This window comes from Varanus komodoensis, unplaced genomic scaffold, assembly GCF_004798865.1.
Source record: "Varanus komodoensis strain SLA01 unplaced genomic scaffold, ASM479886v1 scaffold42, whole genome shotgun sequence".
Taxonomy (NCBI): Eukaryota; Metazoa; Chordata; class Lepidosauria; order Squamata; family Varanidae; genus Varanus; species Varanus komodoensis.
The window spans coordinates 8,028,328-8,047,766 of record NW_025335972.1 but is presented as its reverse complement, the minus strand read 5'-3'; the positions used below and the strand labels follow the sequence as shown (position 1 = coordinate 8,047,766).

The following is a 19,439-nucleotide window of genomic DNA, read 5'->3' as shown; positions in this document are numbered from 1 at the left end:
GCTTGCTTATCGTCCTTGTTCTGACTTTGCTAATGATAGCCAAACAGAAAGCCCTTTTATCATCTTCACTTGCATCATCTCTCCTGCTCTAAGCAAATCCCGGAGCTGTGCTGGCCCACGTGGCCCCTCTGCTTTCCGTGTGGGTGGGGTGCAGTGGTCCATGAAAGGAAAAGTATGGGGCAGGCTCCAGAGTGAGGGCTCCGGGCGGCCACGACACATGACTGCCTTTCCGCAGGTCCTTCCTTGCTTCAATTCCAGGCCTTCCAGATCTTGCTGATCAGCACTCTCCTGATCCAGCTCTCTCCTGATCTAGCACTTCCAGCACTCTCCTGATCAGGGGATATTTTCCAGATACTCCCAACTTTCTCATCATAATGGAATATTTTTATGGAAAGAAAAAAGATGGAAGTGACAGAGGAAAACACGAGAGTTACAAGTAGGTTATGACCATGTCTGGACCCCCACATACAATTCTGAGAAAGAAGCAAGGAACTGCATATGGAGAGCATATGGAGAAACAGCCTTGTTGTAGAGCACCCTTTTCGATCTGGCATCCTGCAGCTGCTTGCCACCCCTGGTTGCACCTCGCTCATCTTTCTCAGCATTTCTGGCCCATAATGCACACTTGTGCCCTGTGTGATATTTTCCTGCACATGCCCATTCATGGGCTCCTCTTTTCCCCACTCCTGTTTTCCCCAGTGACTCTTCCCCTCCCCTCCTCTCCCTTCCATGCCTATATGTTATTCTATAATAACCTCCCTAGAGGTATGTTCTGGAAAGCATGTGTCACCTTAAGAGGAGGAAGTTCATGCTCATTTAGGAAACGAAGAGTAGAAGAAAAACAGCACCTTATACAGGAAACCGACAAAACCACTGCCTGTATTGCACATGCCTCTGCTAAGCAGGAGAACCCACCCAGGCATTTGCCTAGAGTCAAGGTCTGTGATATCCTGGCCTGCCCCTTCTCTCCTGCCACCAGAATGACCCTTTTCTTCCCTCTGAGCCAGCATCTGCAGCCTCGGGAAGCAACTGGAGCAGTTCTTTCCCTGCTGGCAGGGGTAGTGGGCACAGGAGGGGCACAGGACCTCAGAGTTCCCCTTCCGAGGTTTTAGCAGTGCCCATGGTCTCCAAAGGGACATTTTGAGTAATTCTATGGTCCTGGGATGGTTTCCCAGGGACCCTAAGATTGCTTTCTGAACCTCTACATCAGAGAGAGTAGCAAACCCTTGTCAGCCCAGGGGCTGAGTTCAGTATCAGAGATGCTCTTGGGGCTGGTGGGTGGGCCAAAGGCTAAAGCAGAAACAAAACCAGCCTACTTTAGCTCATGCTCTTACTGCTAGTAATTAAGCCAAAGGCTTTTCAAATTTTTAGAAACTGAGAAAGGATTGGTGGTTGGAGAAAGGGGGGGTGGGGCTGGAAGGGGAGGCTGGGAATGGCAAGCTTCTCCAAAGGAACTGCGGAGATTGCAGTTTGGGAGGGGTGCTGAGGATCTCAGACAGAATATGCATCTCACTCTCAGGATATCATAGAATCATAGAGTTGGAAGGGGCCAGAGGGCTATCATGTCCAATCCCCTGTTCAGTGCAGGAATCTAAGTCAAACCATCCCTCTCAGATGGCTGTCCAGTTGCATCTTGAAGGCCTCCTTTGTGTGGAAGAGCCCACAATCTCCCTAAGTCGTTGGTTCCTTTGTTGTACTGCTCTAACAGACTGGAGATTTCCCTCCATATCTAGCCAGAATTGGGCTTCCTGTAACTTGAGCCTGTTATTCTGTGTCCTGCACTCTGGGATGAAGAGATCCTGTCCATCTTCTTTGTGACCACCTTTCAAGTACTTGCCCTTCAGTCTTCTCTTCTGAAGGCTAAACATGCCCAGTCCTTTCAGGCTCTCCTCCCAGGGCTTTGTTTCCAGTCCCTAACCATCCTTGTTACCCTCCTCTGAACTCTTTCCAGCTTGTCTGCATATTTCTTACAAAGTTCTTGGGGAAGCTAACAGACCTTTTGGTTGGTCCAGTCCAGGTTTTCTCCTTTCAGAGAATCACAAACCTTTTCCTGCCAGACAAGGGCATGCACCCATGCTCCTGAGTCTGGCAAAGAACAACATAAGCCAAGCAGGCCATATGACCCCATGATGGGGCCCTGTGACCCAGGCAGAGAACAGCTACTGCCACCCGCACAGAAAGTGTCTGCAGAGCAAGGACAGGTCTAAAGCACAGATGACGAAAGGCCTGTGCATGCTATGGATCTCTAATCTTTGAGTTGGTGTGCGTGTGGAAAGACCCTCTTGTGATCACGAGCAGGCTTTGTGAGAAGAGGTGGTGGGAGCAGGTGTGTGCATGTGTGCACGTGGATGAAGCTCACCTCTGCCTTGTGTACCAACTCCCTGGATGAGTCACCTTCCCAGCTCTGAGGAAGAGAACTAGACCAATACTGCCCCAAGGTCCCCAGTCTGCTTGGGAAAACTCCTTCCCAGATAAAAAATACTGGTAATCTGCCGAAGTCATAGCAAACATCACGCACCCTCTCTGTCTTGCCTTCTCACTAGTTCCTCCCTAGAGCAGCCTTCTTCAACCTGGAACCTTCCAGTTCTTTTTCACTACAGCTCTCATCTTCCCATCTGCAAGACCATACAGCAGTGGTGGAGATCATATGACTCTCCAGATATTGTGGGACTCAAATTCCCATTTTCCCCAGCCAGCATTGGCAGGGAGCTATAGTCTAATGATGTTGGGAGAGAGGCAGGGTCCCTGGCCCTGGCACCCCAGCGGAGACTGGCTGGAAATGTTGGGTTTGCAGTCAAACACACATGGAGCCCCTTAGGATGGAACACCTGGAGGACATCCCTGGAGCATGACAGGCCCACGGAGGGATAATCAAAGGTCCAGCCATCTTTAGTTTGTTCAGAAAATAGATATTTTCCATGTGTTAGATCTTCCACAGCGTTGTGTTCCATTTCTCTGGGTATGCAAGTATGCCATATGTGCATGCTTCACACATAATTGTGCACACAATTGTGATCACTTCTTTCGTAGGTTAAATATACGTCTGACTATTACAACACTACCATCCTATTTGGAGAGTAGCCCCTGAAGATCCCCCACCTAGATGGCCTTCCCTGCCCTGGGCTACATTGTCTGTGGTGATGGTCATACCAGCACTAAATCTTCGTGGCCATACAGGACATTTAACTGGAAACTGCAAGGCAAGCTGCATTTCTGTTTCAGAAATGTGTGCTACACGTCTGTGTGGAGATTCAGCAGGGCTCTTTTCTCCTCTGTTAAGGAAACTTAATTTCACCGGAACCAAAAGGACCAGCAGTAGGACAGCAATGATTTTTCCTACTGTTGGCACTTATCAGTGCTGAACAAATTTGCAGATATTACTAAAATGGGGGCAGTGGCCACAACTGAGGAGCAGGTACTCTGGATCCGGAAGGATCTGGACAGACTATGGAAGTGGGCAGGAGACAGCAGGATGGTGTTCAATGTGGATAAGTGCAAGGTCTTGAACTTGGGGCATAGGAATGGGTGCCATAAGTACAGGTTAGGGGACAAGTGGCTGGACAGCAGCACTTGTGAAAGGGACCTCGGGGTGCTGGTTGACTGCAGGCTAAACATGAGTCTGCAGTGTGATGCGGTGGTCAAGAGGGCGAACGCCACCCTTGGTTGCATAGCCAGAAGTGTGGCTTCTAGATCGAGAGAGGTATTACTACCACTCTATATGACTCTGGTGCGCTCACAACTGGTGTATTGTGTTCATTCCTGGGCTCCACATTACAGGAAGGATGTAGCTAAGTAGGAATCAGTGCAGCATAGGGCCACAAGGATGATGGCCAGATTGCAGGGAAAGCCATGTGAGGTGAGAGTGGGGGAACTGGGTCTTTTCAGCCTGGAAAAGAGGAGATTCCAGGGGATCTGTTGCTGTATAGGTACATGAGAGGATGTTATGCAGAGGTGGGTAGAGACCTGATTTCCCCTGCAGAGGAGGGAAGGACATGCTCCAACAGAGCAAAGCTCAGGGAACCAAGGTTCCATTTAGATGCCAGGAAGCACTTCCTGACAGTTAGGACCCCGAGGGGGTGGAATGGGCTTCCACAGGAGGTGGTTGAGGCCCCATCGGTGAGGCTGTTCAAAGATAGGCTAGACATGCACATGGTGAGCATGTCGTGAGCAGGGCCGGCTAGAGCTGGGGGTCAGACTAGATGGCCCGGGAGACCCCTTCTGACTCACTCTGTTTCTCTGTTTCTCTCAGGCAGGTGTCCCCATAGCTACACATCCACATAGAGACATCAAATGCAGTCAGCTGTGTCAAGCCATATCAATAAGCCACTTCTAGCACTTCTCATTTCCACTCAGAGTGTTTGCTCCAGACCGCTGTAAGGATTCACAGTGAAGCTCCGAGGATGTAGCAGATGATGCCACTGACCACACTAATAACAAATCCCGGTGCTTTGACTGGCTCCACTGCGACACTGCATGTGTGGTAGCAGCTCAAGACCCAGGTGTAGGTGTGTTTGGCCAGGAAAGGAATGTGACATCAACAGCCTTGCCAAATACACCCTTCCTGATCTCAGTGGCTCATTGTCAATTATTATTTTGGCTCTGTGCACACACCCTTTCCCATTAGGGGATTCACTATATATCCCACACTGCAGTCTAGTGCTGTGTGGCTCCATTGTTTCTTTGTGAAGATACCTAAATAAGGTTCAGACTATATTTGGAAGGGCTGGATATCCCATTAGCTGGATTATCAGATAAACATAAAAGGACCAATGGGGAATCCAAGGAGGAAGCTACAGGCTCTTACAGAGGACAAGTTATCCTTTCCTGACATTTAGAAATTGGATGTAACAGAGCAGGCTAGTGGCCATGCTCCATTCATTTCACCATTTTGAATTCCAAGTTCCAGGCATACCTCTCTCCTGCTAAGCCCACGTCTAATACCTGTTTGCCACCATAGGTTCAGATTGCAGGATGCACTTGCATGCAACAACAGGTGCCTGTGTAAACCAGCTGCTGGGGAACATGGACAGCAGAGTCCATGAGCTGCTGATGGAGTTCTACAGGCATCTGCCTGGCCACTGTGTCAGCAGAGTGCTGGACTTGGGGGAGCCAGCTCTGATCCAGCAGGGCTCTTTTGATATTCTTAAGAGTCCAACATTTAGTGTAGAAATGGGATTCAAGGGAATGCTGGCACTTCATTTTCAGGAAAATAACAGCATGGACCAAAAGGTGCAGCACTTCAAACTGTAGCAATAGCTCTAACAGGTTTCACCATGTTTCTTGTGGAATGTAAACCAAGGATGGGGAGGTGGGCAGCAGGTCATGGTTCTCTCAGAGCCCATCAGGTACGAGGAGTGATAGGCCAGGGGCATGTGAGCTGGATGGCTCCTGTGCATGAAAGGAGCCAAGTCATGAGTGTAGCCAGCTGGAGCTGGGGTCAGACTAGATGGCCCAGGAGACCCCTTCTGACTCACTCAGTTTCAAGTGGAGTAGTGCTCCGAGTGCAAGACTAGGGCTTGGGAGCGCCCGTTCTGATCCCACCTCCACTGTGCAGCTCAGTGGCTGTGGGCCAGTCACTGACTCTCGCCCACAGCTCCCTCACAGGGTTCTGGCAGGAATCAAACACAGAGAAGGATTAGGTAAGATGCCTTGGGGTTCCCTGCAGGAACAAGCAGGAGGAGGGTGGGGGGGGATGATGATGACAAAGACCAGCGAATGTGTATTTTCACCATGCAGATATAATCCGTCCCTGACTTGTACACATTTTCCAGGCAATATGCATGTTCTCCAACAGGCCTTGAGAGATTTGTGTCTCTCTCTGAACGGCATTTCATACACACTCTGGGTATTTTGCGTAGTGGTCAAGAGGCCATGGGAATGTGCCCATCCATCAGTAAGGGTCTGTCAATCCCTTGGACGTTATACAAAATCTTCAACAGACTCTGGGGAATGTGCGTATCTTGACTGCATTTTGTACTTTTTGTAATATGGTACTCCATATTACTTTACAGTATCTGTGTGCACAAAAACCTGTCTGTCCCAATGGCTGGGCCTTTCAAGACAACGCAGTCGCTTTCAAGATGCAGAAATCCTTCAACATGGACCTGTCCCTCAGGTACGTAACCCCTGTAAGTTGCACAGAGTTCTGGGAAACCTCCTAGGTCACAGACTAAGTTCCTGCAGGGTGCTCACCAGGGCTGTTTGGCCCTGTCTTTGCCCTGCATTAGTGCTCCCCAACCTGGAGCCCTCCAGATGGGACAGACCTCCTCATCCATGCTGACTAGGGATGATAGAAGTTGTAGTTTGATGAATCTCAGGTTGGGGAAGGCTGCCCTGCATGAACTGATCCTATGCCCAGATTGGGGCATAATTAGTACATGCACAACAGGGAAGGGCTGCAGTAGTGTGCGAAATGTCTCCCAGGGAAGTTTGCCTGCTCTTAATGATCTTCTCACTCAAAATCACCGGGGGGCTCAAGAATTCCTGATGAGACCATCTGGAACCCATTTACCTGGGCAGAGCCCTCACAGCCTCTGGCTCTGCAGAAGAAACAAAGCTGAAGTATGCCCACCCGCCCATCCCCAGACGCCAGCACCTACCCAGCTCTTCCCGCAGGGTTGCCGGGACAGAGGCTCTGCGCCTCACATCCCTTCTTCCTTGTAGCCTCCCTGTCCCTGCTGCGCGCACCACAGCTGCTCCTCTCTCGGCATGCATCTTTCCAGCACTCACAGCACGGCTCCTGCCAAGACAAGAGTCATTTTAAAAATGACTAATTCTGCACAGATTGGGAAGTCAGGCTTCAGATGCAGGATGTACCCAGTGCGCACTTCAGCAAGATGCTCACCAGCCTATGTGCACAATTTAGTCTGACAGCAGACCTCGAACTTGCGGGGCATGGCACTGGCTCTCCTTCTCTGTGTGCTCATAGGGGATTGCTTCTGAGGGGACCTGTGTCGGATTGGCCACGTGAACATGGGTGATCCGTTTTGCCTACACACTAGTCCTCTGTACACATGAGGGCTAAATAAGATGCGGAGGGTGAAAGCCACATACAAAATTCATGCTGGAGCTCCAGAGCATGTAGTAGCTCTGAAAGCCTTCACACACATCTTTCTTGCTCAGAACTGCAGGGGGAGAAGTGGGAACGCTGCAGCTGGGGAGGTGCCTCCAGCCCTGGCAGACCTCCCTGCTCCAGAGCAGACTGGGATATGGGAGCTGCTCTCCCCACATTTTTAACTCTTGTGCATGCAGGCCAAGCCTTTCTGAAGTTCTGTTAGCCCTTGTTCAGATCTGAAACCTGTATAGGGTGGGATGCAAAGCCCCTTTTAGCCAAAGGGCTACTTTCTCTTCCAGAGAAGTATTGGGTGCTGCATTCCAGCAGTGGGTAGGAAGGAAGGCAAAAGGCGCAGGTCCAGAAAAACAAAAAATGCAGGCCTGCCTTTGCTGTACTAAAGCTCTTGCTGCTGGTGGCTCAGCTTTAAGAGAAGCACACTAACCTGTCAGAACTGGGGAATGAACCACATACACAAAAACTGGCCATCAGCAGGGGGAAAGCAGACAGGGCCATTTGGAGAACACTGGGATTTGTATGGGACTCCAAGAAGACCTGAGGTGCTGGCCTCCATGGGTGCCTGGACGGGCAAGTGCTGATAGCCTCAAGGTGGGTGCTTGTAGGTTGCTTTCCCACTGTAGCCTTTGTGGCAGTGGAGCGTGGCGCTGAGGGGGCCCACTGGAGCCGTCGCACTGTGCCCAGTGGCAACTGACTCTGTGGGAGAGTGGCCGGCGGGGCTCCCTCCAGCATCCGGCATCCTCTCTTGGGCACGCTCTGAGGACACCCTCGGGGGAGCCCGTGAGCGGAGTGATGGGCGGTGGGGAGGCAGAGAGGCATGCGGCGGGAGACACAGTGGGGCTGAGAGGTGGGCTGGGGATAGCCATGTCAGGGGTGTCCATGAGGGGTGGCTGATGTGGCCAAGGTGGACGCCTGGCCTCATGCTCAGGCAGCAGCACAGCTTGTGCCAGCCTCTTTACTGGCTTCCTGTCCCCAGTTGCATCGCAAACTGTGCATGTAGACAAGAACCATCTCATTTCTCTTAGACAACAGCAGGAAACTCCTGGACCTCCCCCCCCGCCCCGGCCCCAACCCCTGCTGCCAATGCAATGGAGTGCAGTGCCACCCAGGGGTGCCAAAATTCTTTGAAAATCCATTCAAAATCTTTCCCCACTATATACCTTTATTAAAAATACATTCTAATGCATTTTTCAAATGTAATCACAAGTTGGGGGATTTTCAGCCATTTCTCCCCCAAATGTGACCCTGCTTGTGTTCGAATTTCGAGCTTCAAACAGGACTCGAGGTGCAAACTGGCACAAAACGCTCCCATAGCCCTTGTGCTCCTGAGGGGCTCCTGGCTCCTGACACCATCGGTCACAACCGCCGTGCAGCTATTCCGTCTTTGCCTTCTTAGCAGATTTGTTTGTGGAAAGAAATGCTGGGCAAACGTGGGATAGATACAAGTGGAATGGGATCATGCCTCCCTCTCACCTCTTAAATTCTATCAGAGAAGCAGGGCAATTGCACAATAAAAGCCTGGTCCAGAAGCATCCATATGGACTAAATTTAGGTGGTAGTCCATCCTAAGGCTCTGGTGAGTCCCCGTTTCTTCTGGTGGGCCCCTGGAGTTGGCACATGTTGGGCAAGCTTTTCTCAAAAGACCTGCTGACAGGTTCAGCTGCAGCTCTGTCATTCCCTTTTGTGGGCACAACCAGAAGTGCCAAGTAAGGACCAGAGGTCACTAGCCCCAGACGTATCCTCCCTCTCCATCCCCAGCATCCTTTCTCGGGGAAGGGAAGAAGCAGAATGAGCATTTTGTGGGCACATGCTCTGCACTTGACTCTCTCTGGAAAGGGAAGCCAAAGGAAGGTCAGTGTTCCAGTCTTCCCTTTCTTGGATGCCCCCTTTCAAGGTGGGGTGGAGGGGAACCCAGGGAGAGGAGCATCAGCTGGGTGCCAGGCAGAATTGCTCAGGGATCAGGCTGCTCCGTGGGCTGGCTCCCAGTTCATGAGGAGGAACCAAGGCAGGTCAGATCCTGTTTCCTCTTGCTTCATAGACGCAGGCTGCTCTCCAGGATTCAGTTGCTTTTAAGGGCAAATCTAGGCAGGGCACAATTCACGCAATGGAAAACAGCAGCTCTGGGTCACAACCCTGCTGCAGTGGGCAGCAGGGGCGATCTTTGGACAGTTTCTCTGTGCTGGCCTCTTCCACGCTTGACCTATTTGCATTGGGAGGAAAGCTCCCATATTTGTGGAATACGTGGCTAGAACAGTGGGGTCTGGCTAATCACAGTAACTATCACTTAGCACTGTATGGTCAGTGTGAACCACCAGCCCTGAGTTTGGTCTGGGGCTGAGGGGGGTTGCAGGCCAACCGCCTCCGAGGGCCACAAGGTTCGAGGCCTGCCCCGCCCAGTGTCGCTTATGGAAAAGGATGGTTATGTCAGAGAACTGCAACACTCATTCCCGCCCCTTTCCCTTTATAGTTGGGCCTTGGGTGGCAATTCTGAGCAACCAGCATGTGTGCAGTTGGAATGAAGGACTGGCCTTCCGCTGCTCCCAGAGCTGGCCACAATGCCGCCAAGCCTCTCACAGGTCCCTCCGTACAAGGCACTCACACTGAATGACCCCTTAGTGAAGGCAGAAGTGGGGTGCATGGGCAGCCAGTCCCATTGAGAACTACCTTCAGCTCTCAGGCATTGGGTTTTTACTGGCTCTGCTCCTGTGTCTTTAGCAGCAACCTGACAAATAAAGCAGTAAGGCCATTTTGCTTAGGATGAAAAGCAAATCTTCCTAAGAATGAAATAAGGATGATAAACAAATCAAACTTTTCCTACTGCTTCATCTGCTAGATCAGGCTAAATTTTACAAACAAAACAGGAAGACCAGAACAAAGGCAGTGCTGCTTCTTTTGCCTTCATCCCACCCAGCCACCCCACCTCTTTTTCTGGCAGCAACACGCTTCTCTTTTCAGGGATGCACCCAGCTCTCCCTCTGCTCCCCCAGTGACTCGGCCTTTCCCTTCCTTGCAGGACCTCGTGGATCTGACATTGTGACTTGGCAGCACTGAATCACAGGGCAAGAATCTTTCCAAGAGGTGGCATGCACTGTGGACAAGGTCACCCTTTTATTCCTGATGGGTTAATCCAAGGTAAATACAGTGGTACCTCGGCTCATGAATGCCTTGATTCACGACCAAATCAGGTCACAAACAAAAATTTCATGACAATTTTGATGTGGGTCACGAACTCCGCATTGGGTGGCGACCATGATCACGGCCATCTCCCCACCCCACCCGAGTGGGGAGATGGGCATGATTGCAGTTGCGTTCGTGCAGGGAAGATGTGCGTGATCATGGGCGCACTCCTGTAGGAAAGACGGGCACAATCTTGGCCATCTCCCCCCCCCCCCACAACCAGTACGATCACAGCCATTTCTCCAGCCCCTCAAGTGGGGAGATGGCTGTGATCATGCTTGGGATGGGGGGGGGGGGGAATGGCCAAGATCGCGCCTGCCTCTCTCTCCCCCAGCGTGCCAGATGACGGGCACGTACAGGGATGACAGGCGTGATCCCAGTTGTGCTGGAGGGAGGGGGGCAGGGAGATGGCCATGCTTGTGCTCGGGGTTGGGGATGGGGAGATGGCCATGATCTTTGTTGTTCTTTGTCACTTTGCTTCACATTTTTCTGATTAAAAATGGTTACAGAATGGATTAACCTTATGGGGACATTTAACTTGGCTCACGACCAATTTGGGTCACGACTAGTGTCCTGGAACGGACTAAGTTTGTGAGCCAAGGTATCACTGCATGACTTTCTAATGCCAAATCACTCACTCAGCTGAAAATCACAACTCTGAACATTCAGATACACATTTAAAGGATGGGGGGCAGAGAGTCTTTATTGACTGTGACTTTTCACAGTCATTGAAACACTAGCCAAGGTGGCTATGAGGGAAGAGGCAGTCTCCCAGATGACCAGCCCTGTTCCCATGTGTTGGGAAAATTTGGATACATCCTGTCAGAAAAACATTACTTCTGTGTGCGTTTGAATTGTGGGATCAAATCCTGTACTCCTTCTCAAAACCAAGCTGTCACTGTTTAAAATGGCATTCCCCCGCTCCTTTCTCTCACCGTGTGATTCAAGCTCCTTCCTAGAGGCTGGCTTCTACCTCTTTACTGCATGGAGGCAGAAGGAAACATGTCAGGGCAAGATTCTGTCCCTTTGCTCAGCAACTGGTAAAGCTCTTCTTGCCTTTTGTTCCGGCCAATATGTGCAAAAGCACTGGGACGATTGACAAGGACCAGGCGTATTTATTTTAAATCGTAACTTCGCTAGTGTCAGTACGAAATAAGCAAAAGTTTGCCATAATATGGCTGCTAAAAGCCTGATGCTGCAAGAACAGCTTTAGACTTCAGGTGGAATCCCTGATCTGATCAGGAGACCATGTTGCAAGACTTTCTTCCCACATTAGTGTGCCCATCCTGAAAGGTTTCCTCCCAGGCACACCTTAGACATGCTAATGTTTGCTAGTCCTGAAGGTTCTTCTCTTTGTGTTGTCTTAATCCTTATTGTTTTACCCTAAGGTGCCTCTAGTATACTGTGATCCCCCACCAGATTGCCCACCATCCCCAAACTGTGTATGTAACTAGTAGGTTACAAAAGCTTCTTGTACAAGTTCCCTCTTGCTAGTTCCTGGTGGGGGGAGGGGGGTCCTACATGCCTGGTGGTGTCTGAATAAACTTAGGTGTTCTTTTGACTGCACAGGTCCAGCATGCCTGCTCTCTCTGTTTTTTCTCATCAACCATTGCCCCAACTCATCTTGAATACATGCAAACTTTAACACATATTTCAACCAGCCAAGCAACACATTAGCATTTGGTGAAATCAAATTCTATGTTCATGAAAGAACTCCAGGTGCTTTGCCATGTTTGTCTTGCATATTTGCATCCAACATTCTAGGCCTGACAAATTTGGCACACACAGCAATACCAACTAGACTACTCAGAACATTTGATGCCATCAATCAAGCTTTACAGCTTCCTCTACCTGCCCTTTCCCCTAACATGCATGGATTAGCAGTGAGAGAAAGGGCCCTGTTGATATTGGGCTCTCCTAACTGCCAACTCTGATTCTGGGTGCAAAGCACACTCTCCAGTTTCCAGGATTCTTTTTCTGAATTTGGGGTCTGGTTAGGTTCTATCAGCAATATTGCTGATGGAAACTGACCTCTTGTTAACAAAAGGGAAATAACCACTTGAACAACACAGTTAACCTCAGTCACATGCACAAGTAACTGCAAGGCAATCAATAATGCATGTACATATTTACTTATAGTTATTTATTAATTTTAATCGTTTATGTTTTTCTTAGGTTTTTATATATATATTTAGTGTTTATTAATTCTATTTTTCTTATTTTGTTTTATTTTTCTAACTTTGTTAAATTATTCACAGATTCAATATTATTAAATTATTCAATACCAGGTTTTCCTCTCAAAACCCCACACAAAAATGGTTGAAAAACATGAAAGAGGCTCCAGAGAACTATGAAAAACACAGAAGCTTTGCAAGTGAGAGATCATGCATGCGCAGTAAGTGTCTTGTGTAGAGAAGTCTTGTTCCTGTAAAGGGCCAGCATAACTTACTGTACTCATTATCAGTGGAGAGAGGAGCTTTCAGACGGGACCATACTTTCTGAAATCAGCAGGGGGTGCAGAAGAAGGTGTCTGTGGCCTGTGGCCTTCCTGGGCCTTCCCTTTTCTCCCAGCAGAAAATCTGTTAAGGAGAAGAAAACCATATAGCTGTGCAAGGCCTTCTGACTGGTCCTTTATTATATTTCTATACTGCCCATAGTCAAAGCTCTCTGGGCAGTTCACAACATTTAAGTCACCCACCCAGATTTCCACGTGGCCTGACCCTGCTTGGCTTCCATGATTAAGGCAGGACCAGGCACTGCAGGCTACATGGACTGTGCCAAGAGCCCTACATCAAGGAGCACCCCAGGACAGGGAACTACCGTGTTTGCATGGTCGCCTACATTCCTTCTTGAGAGGCAACCTATGGCATCCTGCAGCCCCGGGCCTCTGGCGGGCCAGTTCTGGTGCCATGGCAGTATCAAAGCTATCGGTGGTGCCTTCTTGCTGAATTTCAGTAGCAAACCACCACGGAAGTTTAAAATGAGCAGATTTAGCTTGGTAGGGATGGGCTTCCTCCCAAACCTGCCCTTGTGCCTTTAAGAGCATCCTGACACAAACACGCACAAAGCAGGCAAACACAACATTCCCCACCTTTTTATTTCTTTTCCTTGCCAGGAAAAGCTTCTTTTCTGTGGTCCAAGTTGCAGTGCGTAGCACAGGCACTGAATCAGGAATCTTTTGTTTTTCTGCACAGGCTGCAACTGCAGTGCATTCACTTGCTAATATAAAAGGGGAAAACAATATTAAGCCCACTCATAGATGCAACATTCTCTCTATAGTCTCACACTAGCATTTTCTCTTTCAACTCCTGGGGTTATTATGAAGTTGAACTGATACAAGAATTGAAAAACAGATTGTGCAAAACAGGGGATGGCCACTTCTAATAGGAGACATTACTGAGGAGAACCGATTTTCAAGCTTGCCTAAATCCCCAAACTCAGGTCAACGCTCATCTTGACTCTATCTAGTTTCCATTTTGACTTGTTTTTCTGCCTGCTCAAATACAGAGGGTCCATTTTGGTAAGAAAGTGGACATTTCTGTGTATATTTTTCAAAAGTGTGTACTTCCTCCCTTTGTCTAAACTGTGAAATTAATATTTTTAAATGCGCATCTCAAAGTGCACTTTAAAAAGAAATGCACATTTCAGAACAAAATTGCAATATTAATTAATATAGCTTGAAAAACAGCACTCGTGGTTGTTTGGGAGTGGTTGTTTGGGACTGTGAAGAGGCATGTTTGCCCAATTTACAAACAGAACTGAAATCTTTGAGTATTGCTGAAGTGAGTTGTGAAGCTGCTGATATAGAGGCAGCACTGCCCTCTAGTGGGGTGTGTGAGCAATGGAATTTGCCTTGGAGGGCCCAGGCAGGGACCAATGTAGGGTGGCCTCTAGTGAATCCCTGCAAAGATGGCCAGCATCACGAAATGAGAGGGCCAAAGGGAACACCTGTTTGCATTATTCTGCCTGTGTTCATTTACATGCATGGACACGAATTTTTGATTGAACAGAAGGGGAACACACACCTGTGAATTTGGAAGCAATGGGGCAGAAAATATGAGAAAAGTTCTGAGTGCCAGTGAAACATTGCCTCAAACAAAGAACAAACTGATGATGATCAGCCCCTGAAGAGGGGAATCTACATTGTTAGAAATGTGTTAGATGCACATTTAGAAATTCTCATTACAGTCTAAGTATAAATATAGGACATAGCAACATAGTGTAGACCCCAGAGACTCGTGTGCCCTGCTCAGTCTGCTGCCCGGGTGATGTAGGGAGGGATTTGAAAGATGTTTCCTCACTAGCCTTGGTGCCCATCTAGTTTTCCTTTACCTGAATATATTCACTCTTTCTCTCTCTTTCCCCCTTCTCTATCTCATAGCAAATTGTGTGGTCTGAAATTTGGGTTTTATATTACAAGAAATAAGCAGAAAACTCTAATTATATTTCTGTTTTATCTTGCTATTTTATATTTTCTCTGGAGTTTTTATTATGTTTCCATACTTTATGGATTTGAAGGTTATTTTGGTGGGCCTTCCAAAATGCTGAGACTGCTGGACACCTCAGAAACATGATAAATGACACAATAGATCCACATTTAGACGTATTAGTGAAGACCAATTGAAATCAATGGGGCTTAAGCTAGACTTTTTCCTTGTTCCATTGATTCCAATAGCTCTTCTCGGAAAGGAGGACTTAAGGGTGCAGGTAGGGTGTGTGTTTCTAGGATGTTTCTAGGCGGGGGTGTGCTGGGAGCAGCAGGGCCTGTTTCCACTAAAACTTCCATGGAATGGTGCCCTGCATTGCATTCCGGCCCATCATGTGTAGATTGTTTAAATTACATTTGTGACACATTTCACAACATGAACACATGGCTTGGATGCATGATTTAGAATGATTTAGATCATTCGTGATTTAGAACGCTGCCACTCCACGTGCCCAGTCACACTTTTGTTGGGGGAAAAAGCAGCTGTTAATGCGTGGCCGGGCCGTTCAGGCAGATGTCTCTAGTTTTACAAGAGAAGACAAATTATTTGTTTCAGCTGTGCCTGTGCCTGTGCCTGCATCTACATATTTTTAAATGTTCCCATAACTGCCTAAGCTTTAATGTACACATCAACTTCAACAAAGGCAGACCGAATGCCCATGTATGTGTGTCTATGTATATCTATATATTTGTATCAGCATTCAGGAGTGGCATCTGTATGTTACACACTCCAATACTGAAAGAGTCATTAAAGGCTTCTCTACATGAGGCATTTAACCCAGTGCTTTTATGAGGCCTTTTCCTCCACTGTTTTTGCAGGTGGATTCTTTTTCCAGCCATTTCCCTCCCCGTTCTTACCTATTCCATTATAGAACACAGGGTGGCACTGTGCCATAGAGTGGAATTGCAAAAATACCCGAAGTCTTTGTACCCAATAATATTTATTTATTACATACATTTTACACTGCCCAGTAGGCCAAAGGCTCTCTCTGAGTGGTTAACAAAATCAAAAACATAAAACAAGTTGCTGACGGCCTCACAACACGGCTTCTGCAAAAACAGGTCCTGCCAGACAAACCTTGTGGAATTCTACGACAAGGTTCAAGGTGGCTAGAGGGAGGGGATGCAGTGGATGTTGTTTACCTGGATTTCAGCAAGGCCTTTGACAAAGTGCCCCATGATATCCTGGGTGAGAAACTGAGGAGTTTTGGGATAGACCAATGCACTGTCTGATGGATTAGGGCATGGCTGACTGACCGAACACAGAGGGTAACCATTAGTGGGGAATTATCAGGATGGCAGCCAGTGACAAGCGGGGTCCCCAGGGCTCTGTCCTGGGGCCAATCCTGTTTAATCTTTTCATCAATGACATGGAAGAAGGGGTGAACAGTCTGCTGATCAAATTTGCAGATGATACTAAAACTGGGGCAGTGGCCACAACTGAGGAGCAGGTACTCCAGATCCAAAAGGATCTGGACAGACTATGGAAGGAGACAGCAGGATGGCGTTCAATGTGGATAAGTGCAAGGTCTTGCACTTGGGGCATAGGAATAGCTGTCATAAGTACAGGTTAGGGGTCAAGTGGCTGGAGAGCAGCACTTGTGAAAGGGACCTCAGGGTGCTGGTTGACTGCAGGCTAAACATGAGTCAGCTGTGTGATGCCGTGGTCAAGAGGGCGAATGCCACCCTTGGTTGCATACAGGGCCATCTTAACAGCATTATCGGCCCCGGGCAAAGCAGTGTACTGGGGCCCCTACAACAACTACAACTACTGTTAATTTTGGAAGTTTTCTAATTTTCCAAGGGTTAACATACACAGATTAGTATGGGGCCCACGGGCAAGTGCCTATCAGGCCCATGCGTTAAGATGGCCCTGGTTGCATGGCCAGAAGTGTGGCTTCTAGATCGAGAGAGGTATTACTACCACTCTACACAACTCTGGTGCACCCGCAACTGGAGTATTGTGTTCAGTTTTGGGCCCCTCATTACAGGAAGGATATAGCCAGGATGGAGTCAATGCAGTGTAGGGCCACAAGGTGGGTGGCCCCATATGAGATGAGACTGAGGGAACTGGGTCTCTTCAGCATGAAGAAGAGGAGACTCAGAGGGAATCTGTTGGTGACATATAGCTATGTGAGGGGATGTCACATGGAAGTGGGTCATGACCTTTTTTCTTCTGTGGTGGAAAAAAGGAGCAAAGCTGAGGGGACCAAGATTCAAGGTGAATGCCAGGAAGCATTAGGACACTAAGTTAGGACCCTTAGGGTATGGGATGGGCTTCCACGGGAGGTGGTTGAGGCCATAATGGTGAGGGTGTTCAAGGATAGGTTGGACATGCACATGGTAGGCATGCCATGAGCGGAGCTGGCTGGAGCTGGGGGTCAGACTAGATGGCCCAGGAGACCCCTTCTGACTTGCTCTGTTTCTATGTTTCTATGAATGAGGCATTTCAGTCAGACAAACACAAAAAGTTTTACTCTGGAAATGACAAACTCAGAAGACACCAAGTGGCTCTAATACTGAGGCAAAATGTAGCACAGGCAGTAGGGGCTATCATGCAAATTCCAACTGAATAATAGCAATCAGAATTAGTGGAAACCCGATCCACATAGTCATCGCTCAAGTCTACACTCCAGCAACAGATGTTAAAGAAGAAAAAATCAGCGTAAGTAAGTGTCCAAGAGGAAACTGATAACACAGCAAAACAAAACATGCTGATAATTGTCCTTGACTGGAAAGCAAAAACAGAAGTTGCCTGAGAATTTGCCCTTAGAGCATCAGAAACAAAGCAGGAGGGCAACTCCTAGAATTCTGAGAGGGAAAGAATCAGTTTATTGCAGAGACATACTTCCAACAACTACATAGTTAGACAACTGCATCCATGGACATCATGAGACAACCAATACAGGAATCAAATAGATTACATAATTGGACGTACAGGATGGAGAACTATATCCTTGCAGCTAAAACAAGACCAGGAGTAGATTGCTGTACCTTCTATGAACTCTTAATATCATAAATCAGAAAATTTATGTATTTTATTTTAATTTAATGTAATCTTGATTTTTTGTATGCCACCCCATTCTTCTAGGATCCAGGCCATTTACAAGAATTTAAAACCAACATCAATTCAAATTTGGACCAAAAACAAGCATATTAAATAAAAGTAATCTGGGAAGGCCTATTGAAGGATGTCTTTAACTCCCTTTTGAAGATGGCAGTCTGGAATATATGACAGACTTCTCCCAGCAAGGCATGCCAGAGTTGAGGGGTGGCCACTGGGAAAGCCCTTGGGGTAGCGGACGTTAATTTTGCAGAAGCAAACTTCAGAAGACTATTTCCAGAAGACCATAGCAGGCGAGGTGGAATGTATGGGCAAAGGTGCCCCCGGCGGTATTTTGAACCTGAGTCATGAAGAGTTTTAAAGGTAAGTACCAATACCTGGTACTACTTCGGGAAACCGATTAGCAGCCAGTGGAAATTCTTGAATATCAGTGGTATATGGAGCCTCCATGATGTCCCAGAGACTAATCTAGTTTCCAGACTAGGCACAAGGGTAGCCATAAGTAGCACATGGTGCAGAAATCAAGCCTAGGAGTTACCAGCACGTGCACTTCTATTTCCATGTCATTCTTCTCCAGGAGGGGTTGCAGTTGGCAGATCAGCTGAAGCTGAAAACAGGCACTCTTGACCATAGAATCAGGAATGCATGACAGCTCTCATGTCAGGGCTAAAAGGACTGGTCAGTGCAAAGAAGCAGCAGATCCAAGAAATCAAAGGGAAATGCAAACCTAGATTAGGAATGCTGAAAGACCAAGAGGGGAACTTACTATCTGACCAGGACGAAATAAAGTGGAAACGATACACAGAAGAACTACAGAGAAGAGGTAAAACAATGATGGGCTCCTTCAAAGAAGAATCCTATGAGGAAGAAACTGAAATATTAGAAAGTGAGGTGAAAACTGCTTTGAAAGCCCTTGGAAGGAATAAAGCATCCAGAATAGAAAGGGTACCAATAGCAATTCTAAGTGACAAGGACTGTATCAGTCCAAATCCTCGTATGCCAACAAATATGGAAAACAAAACAATGGCCCACAGATTGGAAACATGAAATAAATATTCCATTCCCCAAGAAAGCAGATGCTAAAGATTGTAGCAACTATAGAACCATTGCACTGATTTCCCATGAAAGCAACACCATCCTCAAGGTTTTGCAACAAAGTGGGATACCCTACTTGAAACAAGAAATGCCTGATGTTTAAGCTGGATTCTGAAAAGGAAGGGGCATTTGAGATAATATAACAAATGATCTGTTGGCTACTGGAGCAGACCAAAGAATTTCAGAAGAAAATTTATGCTTTCTAAAGTACAGCAAAGCCTTTGACTATTGAGGATGCTCAAAGAAATGGGTGTTCCTCCATGTTTGTTTGTCCTGTACTGTGGACAAGAAGCTACTCTAGGGAAAAATGTCAGGCAGAAGTGTATTTTCTTCCCTATCTGTTCAATCTGTATGCAGAACATATCACAAGGAATGCTGGATTAGGAGCAAAATTAGGGGGAGGGACAGTTGGCCCACCACTGCCGCCGCTGCCCACAGGATCCCACCGCCACCGCGGCTGACCGAGGCCCCGCCGCTGACGACGACGCTGCCCTGAGGGACGGAGGGCATCCACCACGGGACCGGGACTGGGACGCTGCCGGCCTGTG

At 47.9% G+C, this 19,439-nt stretch overlaps 1 long non-coding RNA gene across 1 annotated transcript; it reads left to right on the top strand.

Annotated features, from left to right (window-relative positions):
• The first annotated feature begins 6,011 nt into the window (after window positions 1-6,011).
• On the top strand, window positions 6,012-18,146 carry LOC123030067. The gene is made up of 4 exons (XR_006416038.1): window positions 6,012-6,115; window positions 10,083-10,201; window positions 12,535-12,641; window positions 17,824-18,146. It is a non-coding gene; the product is annotated as an uncharacterized LOC123030067 (long non-coding RNA).
• The last annotated feature ends 1,293 nt before the right edge of the window (window positions 18,147-19,439 follow it).